The sequence below is a fragment of the Miniopterus natalensis genome, chromosome 11 (genome assembly GCF_054644295.1).
Source record: "Miniopterus natalensis isolate mMinNat1 chromosome 11, mMinNat1.hap1, whole genome shotgun sequence".
NCBI classification, from domain to species: domain Eukaryota; kingdom Metazoa; phylum Chordata; class Mammalia; order Chiroptera; family Miniopteridae; genus Miniopterus; species Miniopterus natalensis.
In genome coordinates, this window is record NC_142091.1 from 48586712 (window position 1) to 48602032 (window position 15321).

The 15321-nt window shown below is 42.6% G+C and overlaps 1 protein-coding gene across 1 annotated transcript in view; it reads left to right on the forward strand.

The window, feature by feature from the left end:
* The window catches only part of SPON1 (spondin 1), a 229346-nt gene that overhangs the window by 116577 nt on the left and 97448 nt on the right, over positions 1-15321 (forward strand). The gene's annotated exons all lie outside the window — the stretch shown is intronic.

Genomic DNA, 15321 nt, shown 5'->3' on the forward strand with positions numbered 1-15321 from the left:
GAAGCCTGGAACAGGTCCTCCCTGGGGCCTTCGGGGGAGTGTGGCCCTGCCGTCACCTTGATCTCAGACATCTTGCCCCAGAACTGAGAGAGAATAAATTTCTTTGTTTAAGGCACCCTTCCTCCCAAATTAGCTGTCTTTCCCTAAAGTTAACTTCCAGGAACTGTCACACTACCCACAGTTCATTGCAGTACAAGAGAGCTCAGCAAAATGCCTGGCACATGGTAGACACTCAAGAAACCTGGGCGGGGCTGAGGAAGGTAGAAACTGACATCTGAGAATCTAAAAAGAGGAACAACTTTCTTTTCTCCGTGGGCAGGAAAGACAGTCATGTCTTTCACCTCAAAGACAGAGGAAAGAGTTATCTATTCCTCTGGGCTCCATCAGCATTCTGTCCACTCCTACATCTGGCACATTTTCTAATTGGCAAAAATTACTTATCAATCTATCCCCTGCACTAGATGACAAGTTCCCTGAGGGCAGGGGCCATGTCTTCTTCATGTCTGTATGACTTTCTCACAGCATATGCAAAGCAGAGTGGACACTATGGGTATCTGATGAATGAAAAGACAGATGAATAAGCTGGGCTCCTGGGTCCACTCCATCCCTTGTAATGATGTCAAGGAAATATCACATAGAATAGAGTCTAAACCAGCTCTAAAATCTACCTTAAATACATTCTGCTTTCTTTAATCTCTAAGATCTGGAAAAGACTTTTCATATTACTCTCAGTCTTGGGGCATGCAATTATAACTAACACCTTCAAGGTACTATGTGTATTAGAAATAATATTGGACAAGCTTCCCAGGATCCTTTTTCTCACCCTCTACTTTCTGTGCCCTCTTTGCCTTTTTTCCACTTTCTATAACACTTTTATGGCAGACCCTGGAGAAAGGCATTGGAGTTGGTTGGGACCATCACTGTATCCCCAGCTCCATCCTGCACAGCATCTTATATAGAGTTAGTGCTCAGTACGTGTTATTCAATGCACTTGCTGAAAAAAGCCTTCTCTATATTTCAGAAAATATTCTAATTACTTAAAAGAATCATAGGAAGGGAGAATGTGCATGTTCTAAAAATCTTAATAGGGTTACTCAGAATTGTACGCACAAAACTCTGCTGAAGCTAACAGCATGTATGTGCTTAAGTTTTCCAAACAATGAATTGAAAATATACCCTGGAGAACTGTTTGTGCCAAATAAGGCTGACTACTCATGGTCATGACTAGAATGGCTGCATGTCTTGTGCCAGCCACTGCATTCCTGCCAAACATCCTCCCAATTTGCAAGGATTCTTGGGTTTCACTTTGGAAATAAAGCAGGAAAATGCCTCTTCGACCCAATTTACATGGATCTAATTCTTCATTAGCACTTATTTAGGCTACACTGATTAGAGCAACATCCTAACTATGTTTTGAAAATCTTATTTTGGTTGACAAAGTGACATAGGTTTCAACATAAGAGCATGGAAACAAGCTAATAGAATTGTGATGTCAGCTGGGGTTCTGAGCATACAACACTTGGAAAATGGCTCACACTACTTCCGTGCCAGAGGCACCAACTGAGAGGTTGTCAGTCAGATATTTCTATCAGCCAAAGCAAAACATCAACTCCCCATCCTGGCAGCTATTGGGCCAAAACTTGCGGAATAAAGGAAAAAGCAAAAAGCTGGCAGACTTAAGTGGCTTAGATCTGCTCATCACAGCTAGTAGAGATGATATGCTTGGGGTGTAACTCACAACAGAAGCGCTTCCAGGCAAAAGTGCTCCTGAAAAGTGAGCAGACTGAGGCCCTTGAGTCCCTTCTTCAGGCTCAGTCCAACCTCCGGGTTTTGGAGCCAGTGTTTCTCTTTGTTTGGAATAATTTTTGCAAGACCTTAGTAACCTATCATTGTCCCGATTCTAACAAGACCATCACCTCTAAAAGTTAAGTGTGTAGGCTTTGGAGCCAGACTGAATCCTGCCTCTCCCACTTACTATCTTTGAGATCATACACAGGTCACTTAATTAACTTCTCTGTGCCTCAGTTTTCTCATTTAAAAAGTGGGAATAATAACAATACTGACTTTACAGGACTATTGTGAGGATGAAATGAATTAATATATGTAAAGAGCTTAGAAAAGTGCCTGGTATATAGTGTTTTATAATTATTAGCCATTATTATACCTTATTTTTTGTGATCCAGTTTTTGCCCTGGACCCCACTTTTCATAATTCGGTCTCAATCTTCAGGCATTGATTCTATAGGTATCTAGGGACTGCCTACTCTTTGGCTGACCTAGCCCTTAATATTGCCTTTTAGCTCAATACCAGACGCATAGAAATGTTAGTGAAACCCATGTAGGAGCCCTATCTTGCCCCTCCAAGGATGAGGCCTCTCTGTTGCTCCTACCAATCATTTCAAGCCCTGGACTTCTGTCTCTAGCTGTCAGACCTGCCTGATTCCCAGTGTCCCTGGTGCCCCTAGTGCAGGGAGGCCCTAACCTGCCCACTCACCCTCACTACCAGTTTCTCTGTCTTATCTTTAAGCCTGGTCTGGTCTTGATCCTGACAGTACCCTCGAAATTTGTTCAAGCAATGGATAAATTATTCAACCCTTTATTTACCTCCAAGGAAGAACTAGGAAGCCAGACCTTATCGAAGGGATTCCTGCTGCCTGCTCCCCCACCCTGTGATAATTTAATCTCTAAGAAGTTTTTTAAAAAGAAGTAAGGAAATATCCCTCTAACCATAAACTGTCCCTCTTCATCAACAGAAAACAGACTTCTCCTGCCTAGAATTGCACAAACAGAACTCTTCCATTTCACCAGAGCTCCAGGGAATAATAGGCCACCAGCTGCCACCTTGAGCTGCAGGTTTCGGGAACTTGGAAAGGGGAATTTTCCGTCCTGATTACTGCCTTTGCAGTGTTCTCAGCTGCCAGCATATGGTGGTGGGCGTGGATCTGAGCCAATTTTTGTGTTCCTAAATAATACAGCTGAGATTCCGCCCTCCTTTGCTACAGAGCTTTGGGCACTCATCAATCTACCGCTTTCGTGCTTGTACCTACTATGTGCAGGCCTTTAGAAAACGAGTCACCTCTTACATATTTTTAAAGTATTGGTGGGAAAGCCAAAGAAAATGAAATACTCCAGACAAAACTAATACATTTCTGATAGATACCATCAAAGCAGAAGGAACTTGATCGAGGTCACAGACTCCAGATGGGGTAAATTCAAGGTTTAATTACATCACCCCGGGTTAAAATACAAATTCTTCAACTGGGCTAAATTCACCAGGACCTGACCAGGACCAGTCTAATATTGTACTCTTAGCTCTGAAACCCGTCTTATGTTCCATGACAGCGCCCTGCTCGATGTGATCTCCAGGCCTTTGCACATGGGCTTGCAATCCTCTGTCCAGCCGGCTGCACCCCCTTCACCTGGCGGATTGCCCACCACACTTTCATTCTTAGCATAGACCCCACTGCCTTGGAAAGCCTATCCCAATTCCCCAATCTAGATTAGCAGTCTTTTTTTCTTCTCGAGCCTTGTGGTTTTCCTATCACAATAATTTCCATGTTGCATTGTAATTGCCCATTCATGTGTTTGATCCCCCTCTTATGCTGAGGGGCCCTTGTCTGGTTTGGCTTAGAATCCCCGGGACCTTGCACAGGGCTTAAGAGTATAACATATGACCAGTGAGTTACATTAAGATAAACCAAGCTGCCTCCCTGAGGTGAAATCCCAGAATAAAGGTATCAGCTCTGCAATTCCCAGCTAATGGCTCCATGCAGGCTGAGGTCCTGACCTCTGATCTTTAACATGTGCTAAGGTAACCTTTGACCTCCTACCTCTATCTCTTACACACTCACAGCTCATCTCGGTCATTTCCCTGTCACATCTCCATTACATGAGAATCAAACTTCTAGTTCCCATACAAGCCTAGGGTTGTCCAGAGTGAGCCTTGAGAGACAAGGAGAGAGGTAATGCTGTTTTCACCTTCACATTTTCTTTTTTTAAAGTGAACATTTTTTTGACACATAACATTCATACAGAGAAGTAGGTAAATTTAAGTGTGCAGCTCACGGTTGCCATTCATTAGAACACATTCATGTTACATCACAAAAATCAGAAAATTACTAGGACTCTAGAAGCCGCCTTTTTCCCCTTTCAGTTTTGCAAAAGGCAACCACCATCTTGATTTCTATCTTTGAGTAATTTTGCTTGTTTTTAAACATTTTGTTGATGGAATTTTATAGCATATACTCTTTAGTGTCTGGCTTCCTTTGTCAACTTTATAGTTTGTGAGATTCATCCACATGATTGCATATAATTTTGTTTTATTCCTTTTCGTAGCTGTATAATACTCCTCTGTGTAGTATACATTTCATTTATTCATTCTATTATGGATGAACATTCGGGCAGTTTCCAGTTTGGCGCTATTATGGATAGTGCTGTATAAGCAAGCATTCATGTGCCTGTCTTCTGGTAAATATATGTATGCATTTCTGTTGATTATATACTATGAGTGGAATTGCTAGGTCATAAGATATATAACCTAGTTTTAGTAGATACTGTTAAATAATTTTGCACAACAAGAGAGATCTGGTGAATCTACATCTTTGCCAATACCTGATACTGTTGGTCTTTTTTCATTTTAGCTACCTGCTGTATATGTAGTGATACTGCATTGTGATCTTAATTTGAATTTCTATAACTTGACTACTCTGTTGGTATTGGTCATTTGGATAATCTAAAGTGACTGTTCAGGTCTTTTGACCATATTTTCCATTGAGTTGCCTTTCTTTTTCTTATTGATATGTAGGGGTTCTTTACTCTACTAGATATGAATCCTTTGTGAAGTATATGTATTCCAAATATCCTCTCCCATTCTGTGGCTTGTTTTTTTATTCCCCTAATCTTTGATGAACAAAAGGTTTTAATTTTAATGTAACCTGTATGATCTTTTTTCTTTATGGTTAGCACTTTTTGTGTCTCATTTAAAAAATCTTTGCCTACTTCCAAGTCATGAAGACTTTGTTCTATATTCTTTTCTAAAAGCTTTATTGTCTCTACCTTTCATATCTAGATGTTGAGTTGATCTGTAATTGAATTTGTGTATGGTGTAAGGTAGGGGCCAAAATTCTTTTTCCCCCCAGAATTATTTATTGGAATGCCCTTCCATCTGCGTTAGTGTCACCTTTGTCATATATCAAGTGACTTTATGTCTGTGGTTCTGTTTCTGGACTCTGGACTCTGTCATTCTGTTTCACTGGTTTATTTGTCTATCCTACGTATCTGGAATGTTAGTCCTCCAGCTTTGTTCTTCAAGATTATTTTGGCTGTCCTTGGTTCTTTGTATTTCTGCATAAATTTTAGAATCATGATCTCAATTTTTATTTTTTTTAAACCTGCTAGTATTTTTATTGGGTTTATGTTGAACTTATGGTAAAATTAGAAGAGATTTGACAACTTTGGATTATTGACTCTTCAAATCAACAAATATTACCCCATAATTTAGATTTCCTCTAAGTTTACTCAGTAATGTTTTATAGCTTTTTATGGAGAAGTCTTGTTCATTTTTCACTAGAGTTATCCTTTAAAATATGTATTTTATGCTATTGTAAATGATAGCTTTTTAAAATATTAATTTGATTTGTCACCGGTATATAGGAATTAAATTAATTCCTGTATATTGACTTAGTATCCAGAGACCTTGTTAAATGCACTTATTAACTATATTTGTTTATATATCAATTATTTTGGAATTTCTTACAGACACAATTTTATCTTAACAATAATTACTTTCCAATCCATATGACTTCTATTTCTCTTTTGTTACACAGGCTAGAACCTCCAGTACAATGTTGAATAGAAGTGGTGATAGTGGGCATTCTTGCCTTGTTCCAATCTTGTGGGGAACACATTTTATTTTAGCAGTAATTGTGGGGAAAGCTTTTAATATTTTATCATTAAGTATGATTTTGCTATAGCTTTTTTGTAGATTTTTTATCAGGTAAGGAAAATTCCCTTTTATTCTTAGTTTGCTGAGATTTTTTTTTAATCATGAATGAATATTGAATATAATCAAATACTTTTTCTGCATCTGTGAAGATATCCATATAATTTTTTCTGTTAATGTAATGAATTATATTGATTGAATTTTGAATGTTAAACCACCCTTATATTTCTGGAATAAACACTACATAGTTGTGATATGGTATACTTTTTCTAAATAACTGGATATAAGAGTTGCCAATATTTTGTCTGAGGTTTCTGCATCTACGGTCATGAAAGAAATTGGCCTCCTATCTTCACTTTTACCTTCAATTTTGAGGTGGAATTTTTTTTACCTCAGCCTGACTCCACTTTCATCCTATATATAGACTCGGTTCAATAGACTTTGCTTCTATTATTAGCTTAACAAACTTTCCCCAGAGCCTCTAGCCTTTCTCTGGCAGAATAAAAAGTCTTCCCAAAGACAAGGTAATCATGATCCAAATCCTGGTTCAGCCGTTCACAGGCAGTGTGCCCACTGGCAAGTTGCAGATCTTCGAGCCTCTGTTTTCTCATCAGTGAAATGAGGTTGAACGTAAATTAGAGGATACATATGAAGCACCTGGAATAAAGTATGTGCTCAGTAATTCCCATTTCTCACTACCTCTTCTCTCTGCTGCGTAAAAACTTTTTATACACAGAAGAGCATTGGCTTACTATTTACAGGGTATAGCTGACAGTTAAGATTCAAACCTGAAAAATGTACTGATGGGGGTGGGAGGAGTTCATTTTTTTGTTATACTCTAAAAAAAAACAAAGCAATGTTATTTACTGCTCCTGCTAACTTTTTAAATACAAGCTCCTAGATTTTTAAAAATAGATAAACATTGCTAGAATTTGTCATCCAAAGTGCTACAGTTTCTTCCCTGGGGTTTCAAACTCGGATGTTAATGGTATATTAAACATTTGGAAACTGTCCAGGAATATAGCCTTTCTCCCATATATAACAATGTTTATGTGGAAGAGTCCGCTTGGAAGAACACTTTTAAATAAAGTTCCTTTTTCTAGAAATATAACCCCAGTGCTATTTGTCAGTGCACAGTCAACTTTTAACCAGCCTCCACAGTAGCAATGGCGAGGAGAGTCTGGGATTATGTTCTTTGCCTCTAAAATGAGAATCACATGATTGACTAGGCTTTAGAGATGTCTAAATACATCACAGTCAGAAGTTCAGAAAATTTGGGTTGGAAAGGCTGAGTTTGAAGAAGGCTGAAATTTATGATGCCAAGAGCCAATACCCACAGTGTTGTCAAGGGCACTGGATAGGCACAGTTCTATTTATTCCCATGGCACATGTACCCAAAGTGCTGATTCTGGTGACAGCCATGGGTGACGTCGGAATGACCTTCTAACTACATCTAGACTTAGTCCAAGCTCTGGGTCCCCAGTGGAGTAGAAAGCACATCGCCTTGGCAGATCTGATTATAATCTCAGCTCTGCCACTTACCAGCAGCTCAGTCCGTCATCCGCAACACAGGATGGTAACCGACCTACCTAGTATGACCATTGGGGGAATGGCAGGATGCTAGCTAGGACCTGTGAAGTGCTTGATGCAGGAAATGTGTTCAATAAATGGTAGTGGTTGGGCTGATAGTGATCACAGTGGCAAAAATGATGATGACAGTGACAATGAAGACAACATCCATAACTTTGGGTGGAGGGATGCTGAAGGACCATCAGTATTCTAGAAGACTGCTCTGCTTACAGAAACAGGAGGAGCAGCCTCAGCTGCCTCTCGTCTAGTCTCCAGACTGTCATTTTATGGGTCTCTGGGCCCAGACACATGATCTTACTTGAATGAGCCTTGTCTCAATTTCCCCAAAAGCAAAGCCTGAGGCAAGGACTGTGGTGCAGACACTTTCTGTGGAAGATGACCCAGGAAGCAGGAGGGAAGGAACTGGGGGAGAGTGGGCGGGAGGAAGAGGCAATCAGCCTAAGAGTGCATTTGGAAGTCATTGGCATCATTGTACCTCTGAAAAGTGCACAGAATGCCTTCAAGAGTTATCCGCCTCCCAGACTTCTGCGCTAGCACCCACCCCTCCATGGTCTCCAGGAGCACCAGCTTCCCTGTACTTCCAGGCACTTGCACGTCGGCCAAGCGGGCCTCGGAGTTAGGGACGATCACAGGGCAGTGAATGGAAAGAAGCACAGTACGTTGAAGTGGACGCTAAGTGACAGCGTGCCTGCGTGCTCGGGCCTGCCACCGTTGCCGTGGCTGAAGTGAGAGGTAAATGGAGGTGCGTGACCCCAAGCACCAGCTGCCACCGCTGCAGGCCACTCTTAGTTCAAGTGCAGGCTCTTCCTGCGCACGGCCTGCCTGCCACCGGCGACTCGCCACTGGGCGAGCCCAGCCCCACTTCCCAGGAGGGGTACCCGCGCCGTCGCTCCTGGCACTTAGCAGGGCTCAGATCTATCCCAGATCCCAGAGCTGTGCTGTCCAATACGATAGCGACCAGACGTATATGGCTATTTAAATTTAAACTGATTAAAATTAAATAAAGCCCGGCCAGGCGTGGCTCAGCACCTTCCTGCACCACAAACCAGAAAATGTCCAGGGCAAATCTAGGGCTCACCTCTCATGTTTCCCTTCTTTCAGGGATCATAATCCTCTGCTGTCTGTTTTCCAATGTCTGAAAACTGCTGTTTCCTCTATTTTGCCCAGTTTCATAATTCTGTGCAGAGGCCCAGTCCAGTGCCATTTCTGCGTGAGAGTGAGAAGCGGAAGTTGCACGTCTATAGATTTGGGAATTACTGATAGACGGGTCTATTGTTTTCTCTTCTCTGCTGTACTTTGCCTTCAAGATAAAACAAAAACTTACTGTTAAGACATTCAGATCCCTTCAGGAGCTGCCTGGCTGACTGGCTTCATCACTGATCATCCCTTCCTTACAAATACACACACACACTACTTGACCTCCTTGTGGTTTTCCACGTACCTCTGCGTTTTGTTATCTCTGCTTTTGTACGTATTCGTCCTTCTGCACGAATACCCTTCTTCCTGTCCCGTAATTGTCTTGCTAACTCCTACTTATCCTTCACAGTGCAGCTCAACTACCATCACCTCCAGGAAGCCCTTTCTGGTTCAGTCAGTTAAACATCCCCTTATTTGTGCTCCTGTATCACTCTGTTCATGCCTTTAATCAAAGCTGTATTCCACACGGTTTATTGTAATTGCCAGTTATGACCAGTCCTACATACCTTCCTAAGGTGGAACATCTTAAGGACAGGAACCAAGTCTGATTCTTCTCAGAGTGTTCATGGAGTAGCACAGGTTTTAGCAAACTTTTTCTATAAAGGGCCAGACAGTAAATGTTTTGGGGTTTGCAGCCAGGCAGTCTCTCCGTTGTAACTACTCAACTCTGCCATTGCAGCATACAAGCATCCATAAACAGTAATAAATAATATGTACATTTTAAAAAACTTTGTTGGAACAAGAACAGGCAGTGAACTGTAGCTTGCTGATCCCTGGCTTAGCACGGAGTATATGCCTAGTAAATGTTCATTCAATGAACTAATTAATAGAATAGAATATTATTATTGGAGGCCTCAGGGGAAATACAAAAGAATATAACCAATTGCATAAGTGGTGAGGGTTTGTCTTGGATTGGAAAAGTGACACTTCTCTTGAGACCTTAAGGAAGGAGAAAAGGCTAGCTGAGTGATGGAAAGGTGAGGAATTTCTGGCCTAACTGACGTATTTCCCCATGCAGGGATTTTTCCAGGAGGCCATACTGGGATGAGATCCTGAAAACCAGAATGCCTTGGTTAGAGTGAGTTTCTGAAGCAGCTAAGGGCAGGAAGAGCCACAGAACAAGTACAGGCTGTGTCTTGGGCAGCACCCAGGGGCAAACCCAGAGGAGCCAAGTTCTATAGCCAAATCCAAAGGCTCAGAAACCATGCAGACTCTGGAACTGGGCCTAGGATGAGAATTATAAGGGCAAGAAGGACGTGAGATCCAAGATGATTTTTATGACTAGAGCTGGCAGATCCACAGCATTTTCCTATTGGTTACTGCCACATGGTGCATGGCTGAGTCTGTGGATGGGTTAACCTTGGTCTTCTCAGAAGAGTTAAGTGAAAAGATCATCTATTAAAAGATAAATGAGGGAGAGGAGGCTGAGACTTAGACATAACACGAGTTCTGGTGATGCTACTATAGCAAATTCCAGCGCCCCTTCCCCCCCCACACAAATAAAGATTTGCTGAGGCTGAGGTTGGATAACCGAAGGCTATAGCAAACCAGTCACCAAGTTGTAGAACATTCTCCAGTGAGGTGCTATAAATGGATGTCAAAGAAATGAATGGGCTTTCTACAGGATCAGGATTGGCAGGGGAATACAGCCACTGTCAAAGCAGGTCAGGAAATCTGGGCTGTCACTGAACACCTGCCATATGCAGAACATTTCAGAGACTCCATCTACCATGCAGCACTCCTACACCAGACAAAAAGGCAGACATGGTTCTGCTTTTATCAGTGATGGCCTTTTAAGGCATCATTGTGAGCACTGGTAATTTAGCACCAGCAATGACAACAGAAAAAGTGTCAGAAATAAGGTTACTACACATATATTCAGGATATATGTGCCTGGAGAGGCTTTTTAGACAAATGCACCTAGTTGGCTATCAGTATCTCAAACTCACACATCTAATCTTTTCTTCCTCCCACTTCCCACCTGCCTCTGTTCTGTCTATGCCTCATCCAAGCTATTAGGAGTAAATGTCTAGACCAATTGTAGGCCAATTGAACACTGCTAGAACCAGAGAGGGGCATGCTAAACCAAACAGCTGTGGCCACACCTGAGAGTGGAAGTGGTTGGCAAAAGTCTTAGTGTCTCTGCACCTGCACACAAGACTGAAGCCCCAGTGTTTCACCAAGGACCCCAGTGGTAGCCTCCCAGAGTATTCCTTTAAGAAGGCCACAGATATTTACCTAGTTCCCTACCCCAGGCCTTCTAATACCTGGGGCTTCTCTCTCTCCTCCCTTATTTCCTGGAGGATGACGGAGCCTGGGTCTAAACTTCTCTGTGCCTCAGTTTACTGGATTCTGCTTAACCACCACACTCTGCTGGCCCCACACCACTGAGTCACATTTAGACAACTCTCTACCATTTTTTCATATTCAAGTTCTTACATCTGACATTTCTTCTCTGCCCACCAGTTCTAAGTTAAACTGCCACCCAATCACCCAACCAGATTCCTTTGGTTCCCATGCCTTCCAGAAACTTGTTTGGGTTTGCCCTGTCTTATTCCAATTTAATTTGATAGACTAACGTTTATTAGCATCAGGCCTATTTTATGTGCCACCACTAGTTATTACTCCAGCCTCAAAACACCACCAGAACAGTCGGTGGTCATGTCAATATTTCTACTTTACAGAAGAAACTGAGGTTGAGAGTGATTAATTGACTTACTCAATCTAGAAAGTTTCAGAACTGAGACTAGAATACATGCTAGTTTGATTCAAAAATCAGAATTTTAACTATTTCACTAAACTGCCTCCCAAGGACTGTCCCATCTTCCCTCTTATTGGCTCATATCTCTGATCCTGTGTCCCCATTTTCTCTCTTCTGCCCTAAGTCAGAACATACACAACTCATGCAGGAAATGTCGATGGGTCTCCTGTTTGGTCTCCTCTCACCCTTGGGCCCTCTAGAGTATGTCCTGATGTGGTGCAGTGTGGTGGAGAAGAGCTAGGCTCTGGCACCAGACAGACCCAGCTCAATCCCAGCATCTTCACTCATCTGTTTCTGTGATTGAGGATTAACTCAATGCCTCTCAGTCTAAGTTTCCTCGTCTGAAAAATGAACATTGTGATTGCATCTGTATCAAAATGGTTTTCTTTTTTGAGTGTTTAATGTGATAATGTTGGTCAAGTCCTTGGCAGTGTCTAGAACATAGTATCAGCTCAATATGTGGCTATTGTCATTCTTCCCAGAAGGACACTTTCATCGTGTTTTCCCCTTTTGCCAATGCCATTTACCAGGATGGGCACTCAGCATCCTCTACAACCTGGCCCTGACTTTCTTTTTTATCTTATTTCTTTGTCTTTTCTAAGCCTTCAGTCCACCAAATGGTCTTCTCTGGTTCCTGACCTCTCAGTAGGATGTAGGGACAAGAGTGTGTCTTCTGGGATCAGGCAGACCTAGATTTGAACCCAAGCTTTGCCCATCACTACCTCTGTGAGCTTGGGTAGGTTCCTTAACATCTCTGGGGGCCTCAGTGTCCTCATCTAGAAGATGAGAATGAGGTTGTAGTGAGGGTTCCACCTAGGAAAGCATTATACCTAACACCTACTAGATGTTTAATCCTCTTACCTGTTTTTTAATAGAATCCTTTCCTACTGCCCAGTCTTCCTATAGGAGCCTCCTTCCAGTGGGAAAGTTTCCTAGCTCCCCCACCTTCTTCTGGATCCCCCTTGTGGATTCCCATAGTGCTTTCTGTCTGTAACCATTCAGAGACCTTTGTTTTAAAGTTTTCATAGTTCTTTCCAAAACCGGCCCAATTACTTTGCACAACTCCGAGAGATAATCAAGCCCAGTAATTATTCTCTAATTTTTTCAGTGCAAATTGGTAGTTGCAGAATAACCACAGGGCTGTGGGTTGAGGAATGGGGAGTATAGTCAGTAATGTCGAGACAGCTGGGCATGGGACCAGGTGGCTGCTTGGGGCAGCGGAGGGACCACTCTGTAGAGTGCATGGTTTTCTGGCCACTTTGCTGTACGTCTGAAACTTTTGCAGAATGGTATTGAATGTAAACTGGTTGAAAAATAAGGTTTTTTTAAAAAGGTAAGCTGAGGCCCTGAGAGATTGAAAGACTTTCGTGGCCACAAATGGAGACTTGGAGCTCAGGTCTTCTGGCTCTGTCATCGTGCTTTTCCTCCCTGTATCGTTCTGCCCCTCACCTGAAATCATTGCCCTTTCTAATGTTGCAAATTGTTTTCCCATCAGCACTTGCCTTGTCCCACCAGGGAGGGTATAGTCTGGTCCCTCACCCTAGCCTAGTGCCCTGAAGATATCTGTTATGTGGTTGATATTATTCATTATATTGAAATATCAATTAATGTGGTACATTGCAAGAAAATTGTAGAAAACTTACAATCGTATTGACAAGAAGGTTGAACTGGTACAGTGACATTTACTCAAGGGGAAGAAGCCACAGAGGCATCCCACTCTTGAGGCACCTGCTTCTCTGCACATGTGCCTTTAGACTGAATCCTTGGATGGTAGGGGAATTCAGAGTTAGCTGCTCCATCCCCTGTGCTCTGTGTTCTTGTTTCTGTAATAACCCTGACCATGCTTAATGGTAAGTAATCTGCTTATCCATCTGTTTTTCCGCCCCTAGACTGTGAATCCCTCCAGAGCAAGCACCACATCTAATTCCTGTCGGTGTCCACAGCCAGCCACTGCGCTTGGCACAGACTTAATGGAAGTTGAATAAATAAACCAGAAAGACCCATCTGGGCCCATCTCCTAATCCCCCATGAGTGTGCTTGTTCCTACTCTCTTATCCTGTTCCATGTTATCTATTTCTTATCTCCCATATGCATCAAAGGCAGGTTTCATGTTTTACCCATTTTTATAGTCTCCCTAACAACCAGGAAAGGAGGAAACTATAATTATTGAGCATCTATTGTGTTGCCAATAGTGCTTGTACATATGTGATCTCATTTTTTCAGAAGTTGACTTTAATTCTTGTAATTGGTTGATAAGGTATTATCATTCTTGAGTTACAGAAGAGGGAGCTGAGACTCAGGGAGATAAAGTAATTGGAATCTGACCAAGTTTTCACAGCTAGAAAGTAGCATTGCCAGGATTTGAATCCCTGTCTGTTGGCTCTAAGACAAATGCCTTTCTCGTCTGTTGTTGGTTGGTGTTTGTTTCTTAACAGCATGCAGGATAGCTGAGTGCATTAGCCCCATAGGTGTCAGGAACTCTGCTGAACTGAGACTTGAATTTAATCACATTGAATCCCATCTGTACAAGCCTGCTCTCAAATGTTCCTTCACAGACACTGCCACCTTCCCGTTGGATTGTTTGGATGAAATGCTTTAGGAAATGTGTACTAAGCACTCACAATGCATCAGGCACAGTGCTAGGTACCGGGGATACAGTGCTGAAGGCAGGCTCCATCAGGGATCTTACAGTCCAGTGAGAAAACAGACATGTAACAGTGATTATAAATGTGATCTGTGCTATGAGGAGACTGAAGACAAGGGCCTTATTCAGTCTAGGGTGGTCTTAGGGGGCTTCTGGGTAAATCATGAAGGAGGAATGAATTGGCCAAGCCAAGAGGAAGGAAGCACAGAGGGAACAGCATGTGTAAGGTACAAAATTGCAGGTAGAGTGGGTCTGGGACGAGGGAGCACTTTGGTGAAACAGAGCAGGGGGAATCAAGAGATGCTGAATCTGGTCTCCCTGAGATCAACATTATGAACCAAAGGCTAGCACTAGTTCCTAGCTCTTGCTCTTACACAAGCAGTGCTTTTGCATTAGATGTCAGCTAGGACATTCTCCCCACTCAGGAAGAGAGATAGAGAAATAGCTGGCAGCATCTCCATCTGTCTTCTCTAGGGACCTGACAGAAAAACACAAGTTTGCATTTCCCTGATGTGTGGGAAATCTTGAACAAGCAGTTGGGCAGCCGCACATGGTGTTGTCATCTGTCTGGGGTGGGGCAAGGCTGCCCTCCGCAGGCCAGAAGGCTGGCTTTGTGCCCATGCTCTTAATGTGCCCCTGGGAGCAGGGACCATGGGAGAGCAGGTGGCAAATATAAACAGGATCAGGCCCCGGTGAGAATCATTTCCTGAAGTCTGGGGTGGAGTGGAGAGTTCTGCCCACTCTGGGCCACAGGGTGGTGAACTGCAAATGTCAGTTGAGTCCACCCTGTTCAAGTTTTCCTCTTCCCTATGTCTGAAAATGTTCTTTATCTTGAGTCTTTATAAACCCAACCAAGGAATTGCAGAGAACTAAGCCAACCCTATGATGAATTGTACATAGCTTAGAAATATATATGTGTCTATATTCATCACGGGCAAAACAAACCCAGTGTCAGACTGGTGTTGACTCTATTCCTCTCCCTGGGACTTTAAAAAATCTTCAGGCTAAGATCTTTTTTGGTCCCACCCAAACCCTCTTCTGTTCTCTTGTGTCAACCATTAATTCCCACCTGCATCCCACAACAGTCATCATCCTGCATGATCCTCACCAAACCACCGTGGACTGGTCAGTTCCTCATATGCCAACTGTCTTTCCATCCTTCAACATGGCCAGCCTGCCCACCCCACCC